Source organism: Phoenix dactylifera, chromosome 5 (genome assembly GCF_051530095.1).
Source record: "Phoenix dactylifera cultivar Ajwa chromosome 5, Ajwa_hap1_PhDact_Kaust_v1.1, whole genome shotgun sequence".
Taxonomy (NCBI): Eukaryota; Viridiplantae; Streptophyta; class Magnoliopsida; order Arecales; family Arecaceae; genus Phoenix; species Phoenix dactylifera.
This window is the reverse complement of record NC_143194.1, coordinates 16,926,637-16,943,091: the sequence shown is the minus strand read 5'-3', so window position 1 is coordinate 16,943,091 and position 16,455 is coordinate 16,926,637.

The following is a 16,455-nucleotide window of genomic DNA, read 5'->3' as shown; positions in this document are numbered from 1 at the left end:
TTGGAAGAAGAGGTGTATATGACACAACCTAAAGGTTTTACATCTGCAGATGAATCTAAAGTGTGCAAGCTTCAGAGATCTATATATGGATAAAAGCAAGCTTCACGGAGTTGGAACATACGTTTTGATAAGGTGATCAGAACGTATGGCTTCATTAAGAATGAAGAAGAAGCTTGCATATATAAATGGGCTAACGGTTCAGTAATTGTATTTCTTGTTTTGTATGTAGATGACATTCTCTTAATCGGGAATGACATCCCTGCATTACAAGGAATAAAAGTTTGGCTTTCATCACAATTCTCCATGAAAGATTTGGAAGAAGCATCCTACATCCTAGGGATGAAGATCTATAGAGATAGATACCGTGCTAAAGAGGTTCAGCATGTTGAATTCCAAGAAAGGCCATCTTCCGATGGGCCATGGAATTCATCTCTCTAAAATGATCCTAATCTAATCCATGGAGATCAAAGATGAAGTTTAAAGTTTTTTGTTTGAAAAACTTGAGTCGACCCCTAAGGAAAAAGGACAAGTTTGAGTTCACTTTGGCATATTTTCTTCAAGTGGCACAGTCAATGAGTCGACCTCCGCAAAACATGAGTCGACCCTTGTGTAGTTCAAATTAAATAGAGAGCATGTACCGCCTGAGACAAAGTTTGAAGAGTCGACCCTTGCTCCAAATGAGTCGACCCCCAAAATTGGAGAGTCGACCCTTGCGTTTGAAGAATCAACCCCAGTTCAGTCTCAGTGTCAGACAGAAAAACTACTGGATGAGTCGACCCTTGTGTTTAAAGAGGCGATTCCTGAAGAAGATGAGTCGACCCTTAAGGTTAAAGTGTCGATCCTTTGAACTTATCACAGCAAGAGCCGTCTCAATATCTTGAAGTGCCGACCCAGAATAAACATGAGTCGACCCCTGAGTTACATGAGTCGACCCCTGTACTACTGGGACCACAACGGAAAGCTTGAAACAACTTTTGTCTTCTTCTGTAACAGAAAAGATTCCCATCAGAATGGAAAGAAAGTAATTCAAATCCCTTTGAAGAACTTGTCTATAAATTCAAGGGAACCTTTGAAGGGAAATAACAAGGAAAAGAGAGAAATATTCCGTCAAAGAAAGAAAAGTTTTCACAAAAGAAAGGAAAAGAAAAGGCTAAACAGTTCATCATCCTCACCGGCATTCATCTGAAACTTTTTACTGTGAGAAAATCAGTCGAAGCTTCTCATCACATCAAGAAGAGCTGGTGTTCGAGCATTGGGACACTCTTCCACAGCCAACCTCTTCATCAGCTTCAGCTTTCATTTTTATTGATTCATTCTATATACTCTGAAGTTTTAAATTTTCTGGTTACAGCTTTTATTTATTTGGATTAATTGTTGCTGTGACAGTTTTATTGATCTGAAATAAAGGCTCTTCCAAGCCTTGATTGGAAGTTGCTGAATTGGGAGTATTCAGCAAGGGAAAAAGTTTTTGGTTGGTTTGTTTGAAAACCAACTGGGTTGTTTGTGAGCCCGGAAAAACAAACAGTGTAAAGTTTTTGGTTGGTTTGTCTGAAAACCAACTGGGTTGTTTGTGAGCCCGAATAACAAACGATGATAGGTTTTCGGTTAGTTGCTTGGAAAAACCAACTGGGTTTTTGATTATGAGCCCGAAAAATAATCAGGCTCTAAACTGCTGGATTATAGTGAAATCTTAAGCTAGGCTTGGGGAGTGGATGTAGGTGCTGGGAGTGCACCGAATCCCTATAAATTCTGGTGTTTGTGTGTGTGGTTTATCTCTCTTCTTCCACTGCATATTTCTGACTGTTTTCCTCTTATTCACTGCTTTATTTGTGCAACCTTATTTCCACTGCATATCTCAAGCTAGAGGATAACTGTAACTCATTCACTTCATGCTATTAATTTTAAAAGACCCAATTCACCCCCCCTCTTGGGCTGCACCTCTGGGCAATAATAAGTGTGTTTAGATCAGATCTAAAGAGTATTTATGAATGATTTAGTTACTGATTTTGCATAATTAATCAGATCTGAAAATCAGTTGCATGTGATGCATGAGATTTAGGTAAATTCATGTTGATGTATATGTGATATAAAGAATATGAATAAATCTGAAATAATAAACTTGTTTAGATTAGATCTAAATGAAATTTATGATTCATTTATTTTCTGATTTTGTATAACAAATCAAATCTGAAAACAAATGCATATGATGTATGTTGTTTAAGTTAATTCATATTAGTTTGTATATATGATATATGAACATAAATCATCTAAGATTCAATCATAAATTAAATCTAAAATAAACATGATTAATTGCAAATCTCAGATCTGAAAATAAGTTTTAAGATCTGAAAATTTGTAATTAATATGTAATTAAAAGAATATGCAATAATCTGAAATTTTCATAAGCTTACACTTAATTAAGAATTAAGTGATATAAAAACCTAGATCTAGAATTGTGAACTCAATTCAATGACATTGCATAATTCTTGGAGCATTTGGGTTAGCTCAAATCAAGTTCTTAAGATTAGGATAGACCTCGGGTTAGAATCAAACATGGTCTAATTAGAGTTAATTGATCAAATCTATTTAAGTAGTAATTAGATTCGGTTAAGGAAACTCTAGATCAAATACAATAGTTATAGTTGATCAAATTCAATGTCTTTGATTAGACCAAGATGGAACTTGATTGAGGCTCAGAGGTTAAGCCCGAGTCATTTGAGTAATCAAATCAAAATTGATTAACCAGTCAGTGTCTAAGGTAAGTTTGGTAGTTTTGACCGGTGGTTTTTAATTGGGAGCTACTTGCACTGATTCGTCTTTGTCGAATTAATGGCATATCCCTTCCACTGATCTCACTTACCTGGCCAACTCGGCCAATCATTTTTTGATTAGATTACTTTATGATTCGAGTTGACCCATGACTTTAAGGAAAATCACTCTGACTGATTTAGGTGCTTCCTTAACCGGATTGAATCTAGTTCTTATTAATCTGACTTTATGAAGTCAGTGGGAGAATCTAGATTAACCGGTTCTTCTCTTCTCAATCGAATCAAATCCTCTAAAATTATTAGGTCCCTAAAATGAAATAGTTATTAGAGATAACTAGCTCAAAGCCTCCCATTAAGTTGAATGATAATGGGTCCAATGGTACGATAATCAGTGGAGGCGCCGCACGCCTGGTGCTTATTGACCATTGGAATTATCATCCATAATATGATGATTCAATTGTACTCTCTGATAGGTAATCAGGTTAGCCGAGCCACACTCGGGCCTGGTAATTTGTTAGTGGGTTACATTAAATTCTGTCATGTTAATGGTTGGACCTAATCAGGACTTTCAGTAGAGGTGCCACACGCCTACTGAAGAGGTGCCTGGGGCAAAATTAACACTAGAAATTGTTTGGATGAAATAATTGGTTAAGAACCTACCTATTGATGCACATGGGTTAGCCGAGCCACACTCGGGCCCATATGTGATCAAATTGATTCTAGTGCCCACTAAAGGGTAAGAGTAATTCTTCGAATTGAGTGTAGAGGTTATCAATTTATATAAAATAGTGGGAGAACCTTTAGACTAAAATCCAAGTCTTTGGGTATAATTAATTCATACACTAATTAGGTTCATAATTTTTCTTTATGCAGAAATGGCCACAAACTTGTCGCTCCAATCGCTAAGGATAGTGATAAGCTGATGGGATCCAACTTTAATAGCTGGCTTAGAAAGCTGAAAACTCAGCATAGTCAGACCAAAAAGATTAAGGCTAACCAAAGTTAGGCAGAATGCTTCTATTGTAAAAGGCAGGGGCATTGGAAGAGAAATTATCCTCAGTACCTTGCCTCACTTGATCCGAATAGGCCAAGCAAGAGAAAAGGGCAATCAGTTGCTGATCAAGGTATTTATATGATAACACCTTGTAATTTCTCTATATGTGATAATTCGACCTGGGTATTAGATACTGAAAGTCCATTTAATATATGCAATTCGTTGTAAGGACTTCAGGTCAATAAGAGATTTGGAAACAACGAGAGATTCCTGAATGTTGGAGATTAAAGATCTGTTCCAGTTCTAGCTTTAGGAAATCTCAAACTTGATTTTAATTCTCATGTAATTGTCTTGAGTGATTGTCACTATTGTCCTACGTTCTTATTGAATATAATTTACGTAGGCCTTTTGGCCATGAACGGTTATGAAATTTCAATAAATGAGGTTGCTTTAATAAATAGACGATTGAGCAATGGCATCTACTTGTTATCACAACCTTCCTTCACGCCTCAAGCCCTCTCTGCTTTCTTCCTTCTCCACGGCAGCAAGGGGACCTCCTCTTCCTCTCATCCATGGGAGCAAGGCAAGGAAGATCCACGCTTAAAGCCTTATCCCTCATCTTCCTCCATTGCGAGCAAGGTTGAAGAAGAAAGGTTTCTTCTTCAAAATGGTACGTTGTTGATTTTTCTTCCAATATCATGATAGTCATGAGAAGTCTTTGGAAGGAGCTAGCACTCCGGTAAGATCCTATCTCAGATGATTAGATCCTCATGTGCATATGTAGAGGCCGGACACATGTGCGGCTTAACCAGGAACCTAGAAAGATCATCAGGTTGCTGTGTGCTACATTTGCAGAATTTTTGAAGATGAGATCTTCAAATTTATAACTTCTGATTTTTGTTTCAGTTTTATGAATCTTAATCAACCCTCCTCAGATCCTATTCTTTCCTCCCTAATGAGTTCAAAGATCTTCTGGATTTGGATCCAAATTTTTTTTTGAATTCTACGATCCGAGGCGCGTTCATATGATGAACGACGTTCCGTTCGAATTCCGCTGCGAACGTCGCATCCAACGGGGCATTTCTCAGCAGTGGTATCAGAGCCATGGTTCTAGGGAGCATAATTAGGACTTAAGGAATGATTATCACATTTTTAATCTGATTTTTTAAGGAATTATGCTTGTTGGATTTTCAGCATGCAGATTTTTTTTATTTGCTTTGATCTTGCAAATTGTTTTAGAATTGCAATTAGATTATAATATTTTAAATCAAGTAATGCATGATCTGAAATCCAGAGAATAGCATAATAGGTTTAAAGTTTTAGATCTGAAAATATACATGAGATGCATGTGGTAATCATAATGTTCATACTTGTTTAAGGTTATGTTTAAAACAATGTATGCATGAGATGTATATATAAGTTAAACAAAATTTATTTGCATAAGATGTGAATAAAATCCTTAAACAATAGGACATTAACATAAGATGTAAACTGAAACAATCATGTTATTACATAAGATGTAATTACATAATATATAAAAGAGTTTCATATTTACATAGGATGTAAACTTGAACCAATGTGACATTTACATAAGATGTAAATTAAACGACATGTGGTTTGGGGTAGACGATTGCATTAGATGTAAATCCCATGAGACCTAAAACCTCCCTAAATCAATCGAGAGTGAACGATACATTGAGCTAGCCATATTTGATTAATTGATCTAATTGGTGTTTAGGAAAGCTCAAAGGTGGTTACTTAATTAGGTCCTTACTCTCTGAGTAAGGGGAGCCTCCCACCTGCTTACCTGGCCAATTGATCGATTACCTTCTATGGAAAGCTCAAAGTTGGAATCACTAAGATATGATTACCTAATATTAAGTCGATTGGTCTTCCGCCGCAGTAGAGTTGCTAAGATCTTTCCGGCGTTGATTAGTCTCGGCTAGATAGAGTGGGCTAGTTGCATCGGGGGATTGGACCTCTCTGTTGACATGAGATGTTGTGGGGTAAAGAACCTAATAACTGTTAGGTGAGGACCCAATCACGGATTTATTTTCGCGGGATATATGGTGGGTCTGACTTAACCAAGGAACGGGTCCAATAACTGTTAGGTGAGGTCCTTATGACTTGGAGACCAGGTTAGCTCAATATGCTTATGAAGCATTGGACAAAAGTTATACACTCATCGTCTATGTGTCTCCAATAACTGTTAGATGAGATGACATGTAGATTGGTGGGACCGCAGCACCCCACTCGAAACCCTAAGTCGCAGGTTTCCGTATCTTTACCAAGGGAGTGTGAGCGATCCAAGAAATAGTGGGAGAATTTGATCCAATTTTGTTTTAAAAGTTCTTAAAACAAATTAATGTCAAATACAAATTTCTAATTAAAATCTTTACTCTCTGCAGATGTCAATGACTTCCAACCCAATAGTTCGAATCCTAGATAACAATAGGTTGACCGGACCAAACTACAAAGATTGGCTTCTTAACTTGAAGATCGTCTTGAGTTGCGAAAAGATAGCTTATGTTCTTGACCAAGAACTTCCGGTGTTACCAGACCGTGCAACCAATGAACAGCATGAGACACATGCAAAATTGTTAGATGATGACAATAAGGTTAGGTGCTACATTTTAGCATCCATGTCCAACGAATTGCAATGCCATCATGAGAGCATGAAGACTACTAAGGATATACTTGTATGGTGAACAGAGTCGCGCAGCGAGGTTTGAAGTGTCCAAGCGGCTCTTCAAAGCTAAGATGCGCGATGGGCAGTCCATCCATGAATATGGTTTGACCATGATCAAGGATCTTGAGGAGCTTGAGAAGCTTGGCATGACCATGCACAAGGATTTGCAAATGGATTTGATCCTACAATTGTTGCTATCTTCATATAAATAAAATTGAATGCACCAAGCTTGAATTGTTGAATATGTTGGTGACAACTGAGGGAGCCTTGAAAGGTTCAAGGGGCACAGTTCTCGCTGCTGAGCTAGCTTCTACTTCCAAGAGAAAGTCTACTGGGAAGAAGAAGAAGCCTGCGAAAAAGCAGAATTAGCCATCCGGGATGCCTTGTATACTCAAGCTAAGCTTATACGCTTTGGCATTATTCAGGTCACCCAATGTGTTTTGTGTGGGGGTGGGCATGACGATGTGGATCATTTATTTTTGAGTGCCCATTCTCTCAGCGCATCTGGTCCGTTCTTTGTGCCAATTGTAATATTTCGTGGGCCTCGCATAGATGGATGGATACGATCTCTTGGCTTTCTCATATGGATGGTCGTTCACTCTTGGGTCGAACTGCGAAGCTTATGGTGGCAGCTGCGGTCTACTACATTTGAAGGAAACATAATGCTCGTTTGCATGGCGATGGCCCTACACATGAGTGTGTTCTTTTGAGAGAGATTACTTTTTGTATTGTGATTCGGATTAATCTCACATGGGGTGTAATTCCATCTCCTGCTAATAGATGGCTTCACAGTTCGTGGGAATTCTCTGATGATATCTTTTGACACTCTCATCATTTTGTTCTTACAAGCTTTGTAGTTAGTTGTTGTGGCTAGAGGGGTATGACCTTCCTAGCCTTTGATTTCTGGGGTATGCCCCTGTGCATTTGTACGTCATTTCTTCAATTTGGATATATACACACTTACCTTTATCCAAAAAAGAAGATCGAGAAAAAGCCGAAGAAGGAAGTTCCTAAGAAGAAGGCCGAACCCAAAGGAAAATGTTTCTATTGCAATAAAGACGGCCATTGGAAGAGGAACTGTCCTATCTACATGGGAAACATAAAGAGCAAGAAGGGTGACACGCCTTCTGAAGGTACGTCTAATATGCTTATTATTGAAACTAATCTAACGGTTTCTTCTATTTTTAGTTGGGTTATAGACTCTGGTTCTAGTGTTCACTTATACATTACCATGTAGGGTCTAAAGGAAAGTAGAAGGTTTACGGAAGGTGCGGTAACTCTACGGGTTGGCAATGGAGCAAGAGTTGCTGCTGTTGCTGTGGGCACATTTTCTTTGTATTTACCGTCAGGATTTAGTTTGATACTTAGAGACTGTTATTTTGTACCTAGTGCTAGCAAAAATCTGATTTTTGTATCTTGTCTAGCACAGGAACATTTTGAATTCAATTTCAATAAAAACTACGTTTCCATTTATTTGCGAAATAAACTATTTGGATGTGGTTTTATGATTGACAGTCTCTATCACTTACATATGGATATATCTGTGAACGTATCTGAGCATACAGTGAGTACCATAAGATCTAAGAGATCTAGAGATGAGATAAATTAAAAGTATTTATGGCACCTCAGACTTGATCACATAGGAGAAGACATAATTAATAAATTGGAGAAACATGGGCTTTTGAGTTCATTGACTTTTGAGTCATATCCGATTTGTGAATCCTGCCTTTAAGGAAAAATGGCCAAATTACCCTTTGTCGGACACGAGGAGAGGTCCGCTGAAATACTTGCCCTAGTACACACTGATGTGTGTGGCCCATTCGATGTGCAGGCTAGGGGTCAATTTTTCTACTTTGTTACTTTTACCGATGATTTCTCACGGTATCGTTATATCTATCTTATGAGACATAAATCTGAAGCATTTGAAAGGTTCAAAGAATTCATATTTGAAGTAGAAAAACAAACAGGAAAACTCATTAAGGTTCTTCGATCAGATCAAGGAGGAGAATACTTTAGTGGAGAGTTTCGCGATTATCTCAAACAAAATGATATAGTTTCACAATGGACACCTCCTGGAACACTTCAACTCAACGGAGTGTCAAAAAGGAGGAATCGAACCCTATTGGATATGGTCAGGTCCATGATGAGCTTCACTGACTTACCATTATTCTTGTGGAGAGATGCCCTACTTACAGGCATCTACATATTGAATAGAGTTCCCTCTAAGTTCGATCCTACCACACCGTATGAGATATGGCATGCTAAGAAACCAAGCCTTGGTTATCTCAAGATTTAGGGATGTCCGGCCCAAGTAAAGCGACAACAGGCAGTCAAGTTAGAGGCTAGGACAATTGGTGCTCGTTTCATTGGATATTCTAAAGAGTCGTTAGGATATAATTTTTACATCACAGAGGATCACAAAGTATTTGTGAGCCAACATGCCATCTTCTTGGAAAAACAGTTTTTCCTTGATAGAGGCAGTGGAAGAAAAATTGAACTCGAAGAGAAAGTCTCTGAAGAGCAACGAGCAACTGAGCCTAGTGAACCTATTCACATTGAGCCAATACATGAAGAACCTCGTCCACTTCGTAGATCCAGTAGGATCTCCCATCCTCCTGAAAGATACTTAGGTATGCTTACAGAGGAAATAGAGGAAGAGTTCCTCATGGGAGAAAGAGATCATAGTGATGATCCCAAGACCTACAACGAAGCGATGTTAGACATCGACTCTGAAAAATGGATGGATGCGATGAAGTCAGAAATAGACTCCATGCATTCCAACCAAGTATGGACTTTAGTAGATCCGCCTGAAGGTATAGTACCTATTGGCTGTAAATGGATCTACAAAAGGAAAATGAGTTCGGATGGCAAGGTAGAGACCTATAAGGCAAGGTTGGTGGCAAAAGGTTATAGTCAGCGCGAAGGCATGACTATCAGGATACCTTTTCCCCGGTAGCCATGCTGAAGTCCATTCGAACGTTGCTTGCCATTGCAGCTTATCATGATTATGAGATATGGCAGATGGATGTGAAAACTGCATTTCTTAATGGATATCTTGAGAAAGATATCTATATGGAATAGCCTCAGGGTTCACTTCCAGTGATGGTGATCACAAGGTCTACGAGCTGCAAATATCCATTTATGGACTAAAGCAAGCATCTCGGAGTTGGAACACTCGTTTCGATGATGTGATCAAATCGTTTGATTTCATCAAGAATGAAGAGGAACCATGTGTGTACAAAAAGGTCAGTGAGAGGGCTATAATATTCCTCGTAATGTACGTGGATGATATACTCCTGATTGAGAATGATATTCCCATGCTCACATCGGTCAAGTTATGGTTGTCTAAGAAGTTCTCCATGAAAGACCTAGGTGAAGCATCTTATATTTTGTGGATTAAGGTCTATAGAGATAGATCTAAGAGGATGCTTGGCCTATCACAGAAAATGTACATAGAGGAAGTGCTGAAGAGGTTCAGCATGGAAAACTCTAAGAGGGGATTGTTACCCTTAAGGCATGGGATAAATCTCTCCAAAAGGATGTGCCCCAAAATATCTGAAGAGATTCAGCGCATGAGTAGGATCCCTTATGCATCGGCAATAGGGAGCCTCATGTATGCCATGCTATGTACTTGATCTGATATAGCACATGCTGTAAGTGTCACGAGTAGATATCAGTCAAATCCAGGTGAGGAGCACTGGATAGCTGTGAAAAATATCCTTAAGTACTTGAGAAGGACTAAGGATATGTTTTTGATCTTTGGGAAAGGCACAGAGTTAAAGGTAGAAGGATATACTGATTCAGACTTCATGACTGACCCTGATGATAGAAAGTCTACATCAGGATATGTATTCTTATGCAATGGAGGATCGATAAATTGGAAGAGTTCCAAGCAATCGATTATTACATATTCTACCATGGAAGCAGAGTACATTGCAGCATCGGATGCTGCGAAGGAAGCATTCTGACACAAGAAGTTTGTCGAAGAGCTAGGAGACATGTCATTCAGATGCCATAACCCTTTTCTGCGACAACAACGGCGCCTTAGCACTGGCTAAGGAGCCGAGGTCTCACCAGAAGTCTAAGCACATAGAGCAGCGATTACATTTAATTCGCGACTACCTCGAAAAAAGTATGTAGAGGTGCAGAGAGTAGACTCCACTGATAACGTGGCGGACCCATTGACTAAGCAACTGAGTCAGAAATTAGAAGTCCATCTTGAAAAAATGGGACTTAAATACATGTCTGATTGGCTTTAGTGCAAGTGGGAGATTGTTAGAAGTATGCCCTAGAAGCCAATGTGGCTGACGCATATTTGTAATCTGGGGCATAAATTTGCAATTTGACACTTACTAATAAATAAGATTGGGCAATTTGTTTTTCATTCATGTTTATATGTGTCCATGAATCGTCCAAGAAATTAATAGATGATGACACATATTCTCAAGGAGTTGAGAATTTGAGGCATGTGTCATAAGGGATTAATTTCTAAATACTCCTGATTGATGGATCCATCACGAGGGACGGTGATCGATCCGCTGAGATGAGTGCACAGATCACTTAGTCAGATGGACGAGTCTTGAGTCCACGGTGTAGAGACACTAGAGTGATTATGCGAGTACTTGTTAGAGAACAAGGTACTAAGCATGACCAAAAATAGTAGTCACATGGATGTCTATCCACTCGTCAGTGACTACTTATGCTGCAGTTGTATGACTGGTCCTTTGACCTGCGATGCCTCAGCTATTCACTGTGAGGTTGTTGTAGTTTGACGAGCATGTGAACTTGGGCCCTAGCCATTCGGATCCTTGTAGTGCAGATTGGCTGCAGTAGGTTCATTTTGGAATAGGGCTGTATCTAGATGGGATCTATCGATCTTGATAGATTAGGAGTGATCCTATGTGATTTATGAGACTGAGTTCGATAAATTTCTGACCAGGTATTTTGGAAAAAGAGTTTTCTATATCTCAAACTGGAGGTCGTATAAATTTGACATATGACGGACGATGGGGTTTGACGAGATTACCATAACCTCCGTCAAGTCGGGATCCATGATAGAGGGACTGTATCATACGCTAACTGCACTTAGAGGTTCAGACATTCCATTCTACTGGGTTGCCACCACATACTTCTAGGTATCACTAATGGATTGTGAGACTCAAAGGCATTCACTTGGTGATCAGTGAACCCTGAGAGTAGAACTGAAATCGTTTCCATCCACTGAAAGGAGTTTCAGTAATATTGAGATAGATATCTCAATATGTCTCACTACCAGTTAGAATAGAATCTACAGGGTCACACACATAGATGATTTAATTAGTCAGACAATCATAATTGTGATTTATAATCACAATAAAAATCAATCATCAATATGATTGGTGATTGAATTAACCCACTAAGTGTTAGTGAGTTAATGGAAGAAGAATTAAGTGGAATTAATTGCAATTGGGCTGATTTAATGAACCAAATCAAATTGGGTTCGAACCAAATTGATTTGGGTTCATGAGTGGATCAATTTGATTAAATCAGGGTTTGTGCGGATTTTAAAGTCCATATGTCGTCATAGGATGAATATGACTTAAGTCCCAAATTAATTATCCTAATGTGATTAGGAGTTAGCCTAAGTCCTAATTTGATTAGAAATTAGGCTAATCTAGGAAATTGATCAAGACCTAATGTGATTAGGAAATTGATTAAGTAGACACATGTTATGCATCTATTTGATGGTGCCATGAGCACAAGGATTGGACACTTGGCATTAATCCAAGGGTGAGTTATTATCCCATACTCCTAATAAGATTAGGAGAAGCCTTAAACCCAATCTATAAAAGGGTAGCTAGGGAGACATCATGGTAAAAAAATTCTCTCCTCTTCCTCTCCACGCCCCCTTTCTCTTTTCTTCTCCCTTCCCAGGGTAGCAAGAGGCTTCTCCTCTTCCTCCCACGGCAGCAAGGGATATCTTCCTCTTCCTTCTCCAAAGTGTTGAAAGAAAGAAGAAAAAGTAAGGGAAGAGAAGAGATCAACTCGCCAAGGAAGAAAGGGTTCTTCCTTCACACCTCAAGCCCTCTCTTCTTCCTTCCTTCTCCACGGTAGTAAGGGGACCTCGTCTTCCTCTTCATCCACGAGAGGAAGGCAAGGAAGATCCATGCTTAAAGCTTCATCCCTCATCTTCCTCCATTGCGAGCAAGGTTGAAGAAGAAAGGTTTCTTCTTCAAAGAGGTATGTTGTTGATTTTTCTTCTAATATCATGATAGTCATGCGAGGTCTTTGCAAGGAGGTAGCACTCTGGTAAGACCCTATCTCAGATGATTAGATCCTCGTGTAGATACCTGTAGAGGTCGGACACATGTGCGGCTTAATTAGGAACCTAGAAAGATCATCAGGCTGCGGTGTCCTACACCTGCAGAATTTTTGAAGATGAGATCTTCAAATTTATAACTTCTGATTTTTGTTTCAGTTTTATGAATTTTAATCAACCCTCCTCAGGTCCTATTTTTCCCTTCCTAATGAGTTCAAAGATCTTCTGAATTTGTGACAAGAACCCACAAGGAGACCTGCCCTAGGACCCCTTGAATCAATTTGCTATACTTGCCCCGAGATCGCTAGAAAACAAGTTGTAGGAGATCAGATTAGAACTCTAAGGAAACTAAGTCCTTAAAACCCTAATCCTTGAACACGCCGCAAAGGTTGATCACTCCCTTTGATATGTCAGAATTTTGTATTCTAATCCAAGAACACAAGAGAGCATAGCAAAGCTTGCCAACACTTCAATTCATTCATAATAATCCTTTGGTTACATATGGCAGCCTTTATATAGGCTTCAAACTAAGGTATTGGAAAGGACATCATCCCCTTTCCAAGGCAATAAGTAAAAAACGTTTTCCAAGTCACAACTTCCAAGTTACAACTTTAAAATAATAAATGACACAACTTTCAAGGTTCCTAACTACGAAGTACATGAATAACTTAGGAAAAACGAGTTGACAAGTCAAAACTTCATGTACAAGTAATTAGGAACACAACAAGACTCAAGCCCAAAAGTACCCACGAAATGGGCCTAAATAGCATCTCCACGTGGATCAGCCTTGTTTAATGGCTCCAAGCTTTGTTCTCAGCATTTACTATGTAAAGATAAGTGATCAATCTTGGTGAAGCCTTAGAGTCTTCTAGAGCAGCCTCCTTCTCTTGAATTTCCATGACTAGTCCATATAAAGCTTCTTTCATTTGTTTTGCCCTTGCTCTAGTCATTGGACCTCCAATTCCTTGTAATGGATCTTTGGAATTAGCTTGAACCATTCGGCCAGCCCCTTGATCTCTATCATTCCCTCCCTCCTCGAAAGGATTCGTCCTCGAATCACCTACATCAAATAAGGATAAATCAGCAACATTAAAAGTAGCACTAATCTATAGTTGCTTGGCAAATCCAGCTTGTAGGCGTTGTCATTGATCCTCTCTAAGACTTGAAAAGGTCCATCTCCTCTAGGCTGTAGTTTGGATTTTCGTTGTGTTGGAAACCGTTCTTTCCTCATATGCACCCAGACCCAATCACCAGGTTCAAAAACAATCTTTACACGTCATTTGTTGGCTTGCTTAGCATATTGCTCATTCTTCTTTTCAATGTTAGCCCGAACCTTGGCATGTAAATCCTTCACAAATTCTGCCTTTTGCTTTCCATCAAGATTAGCATGTTCTTTAGTAGGCAAAGATAGAATATCCAAGGGAGTTAAAGGATTAAAGGCATATACAACTTCAAAAGGTGAAAATGAAGTAGAAGAATGAACAGTTCTGTTGTATGCAAACTCAATGTGCGGTAAACATTTTTCCCATTGCCTTAAGTTCTTTTGAATGATGGTACGTAACAAAGTAGTGAGCGTCCTATTAACTACTTCAGTTTGTCCATCCGTTTGAGGATGTGCAACAGTAGAAAATAAGAGTTTAGTTCCTAATTTATTCCACAAGGTGCGCCAAAAATGACTTAGGAACTTCACATCTCTATCACTAACAATTGTCTTAGGCAAACAATGCAAACGAACTATGTCTTTAAAGAACAAGTCAGCAATATGTGTTGCATCATTGGTTTTAGAACATGCAATGAAATGAGCCATTTTGCTAAATCTATCAACAACAACAAATATGCTGTCCTTTCCATTTTGAGACCTTGGTAATCCTAAAACAAAATCCATAGAAATATCAATCCAAGGTTGGTTAGGCACGGGTAAAGGTGTATACAAGCCATGTGGTAAAACTTTAGATTTCGCTTGTCTACATGTAATGCATTTATCATAAACAGCTTGCATATCATGCTTCATGTTAGGCCAATAAAAATGCTCATGCAAGATATCTAAAGTCTTTTGCACACCAAAATGTCCCATCAAACCACCCCCATGAGTTTCTTTGACAAGCAATTCACGAATAGAACAAATAGGCACACACAACTGATTTTTCTTAAATAGAAATCCGTCATGCCTATAATACTCATCAGATGCACTCTTTTCGCATGTATTCCATGTTTGGCAGAAATCAGAATCATTGGCATACAAGTCCTTAATCAATTCAAAACCAAGTAACTTAGTTTGCAAGGTAGTAAGTAAAGCATACCTTCGAGACAACGCGTCAGCAACGATATTTTCTTTTCCATGTTTGTACTTGATGAAATAAGGAAATGTTTCTATGAACTCCAGCCACTTAGCATGCCTCTTATTAAGCTTACCCTGGGATTTCAAGAACTTCAAGCTCTCATGATCAGAATGAATGATGAATTTCCTCGGCCACAAGTAATGCTGCCATGTTTGAAGAGTTCTCACTAATGCATAAAGCTCTTTGTCATATGTTGGATAATTCAAGGCTGCCCCACTTAGCTTTTCAATAAAATAAGCAATTGATTTGGAATCTTGCATCAAAACAGCTCCTATTCCAATTCCGGATGCATCACATTCAACTTCAAAAGCTTTATCAAAGTTAGGCAAACTTAACAAAGGTGCATTAGTTAGCTTATCTTTCAAATCAGTGAAAGCTTGTTCATGCTGATTATTTCACTTAAAAACAATATTCTTTTTAACAAGTTCATTTAAAGGTGCAGCAATAGAACTGAAATTTTTAACAAACCTTCGATAAAAACTTGCTAAACCATGAAAACTTCTTACCTCGTTCGCATTCTTAGGTGTAGGCTAGTCCCTGATTGCCTTCACCTTCTCCTCATCCATGCTAATACCTTGAGAACTAACAACAAAACCAAGAAATACAACAGATTCCATGCAAAATGTACACTTCTTAAGATTAGCATATAATTGGTGTTCTCTCAATTTGCTAAAAACAGCATGCAAATGTTGTTCATGTTCATCCAAGTTCTTACTATAGACTAAAATATCATCAAAGTAAACTACCACAAATTGACCTATGAAAGCACGCAAAACATGATTCATCAATCTCATGAAAGTACTAGGTGCATTAGTTAAACCAAAAGACATCACTAACCACTCATACAATCCATATTTAGTTTTGAATGCTGTCTTCCATTCATCTCCCTCTTTCATACGAAGTTTATAGTAGCCATTTCTCAAATCAATTTTAAAAAACAAACAAGAGCCATGTAATTCATCAAGCATATCATCTAATCTTGGGATAGGATGTCTATACTTAATTGTTATTTTGTTGATGGCTCGGCAATCCACATACATGCACCATGTTCCATCTTTCTTTGGGACTAGGATGACAGGAACCGAACATGGACTAAGACTTTCTCTGACAATTCCCTTTTGCACCAGCTCATCCACTTGCCTTTGGATTTCCTTTGTTTCTTTGGGATTAGCTCTATATGCAGGTCTGTTTGGAATGGTAGAACCGGGCATGAAGTCTATTTGATGCTCAATGCCTCTTAAGGGTGGTAGTCCATTAGGAATATCTTTTGGAAATACGTCCTCAAATTTCTGCAATAAAGTCAAGAACCCACCAGGAGACCTGCCCTAGGAACCCTTGAATCAATTTGCTATACTTGCCCTGAGATC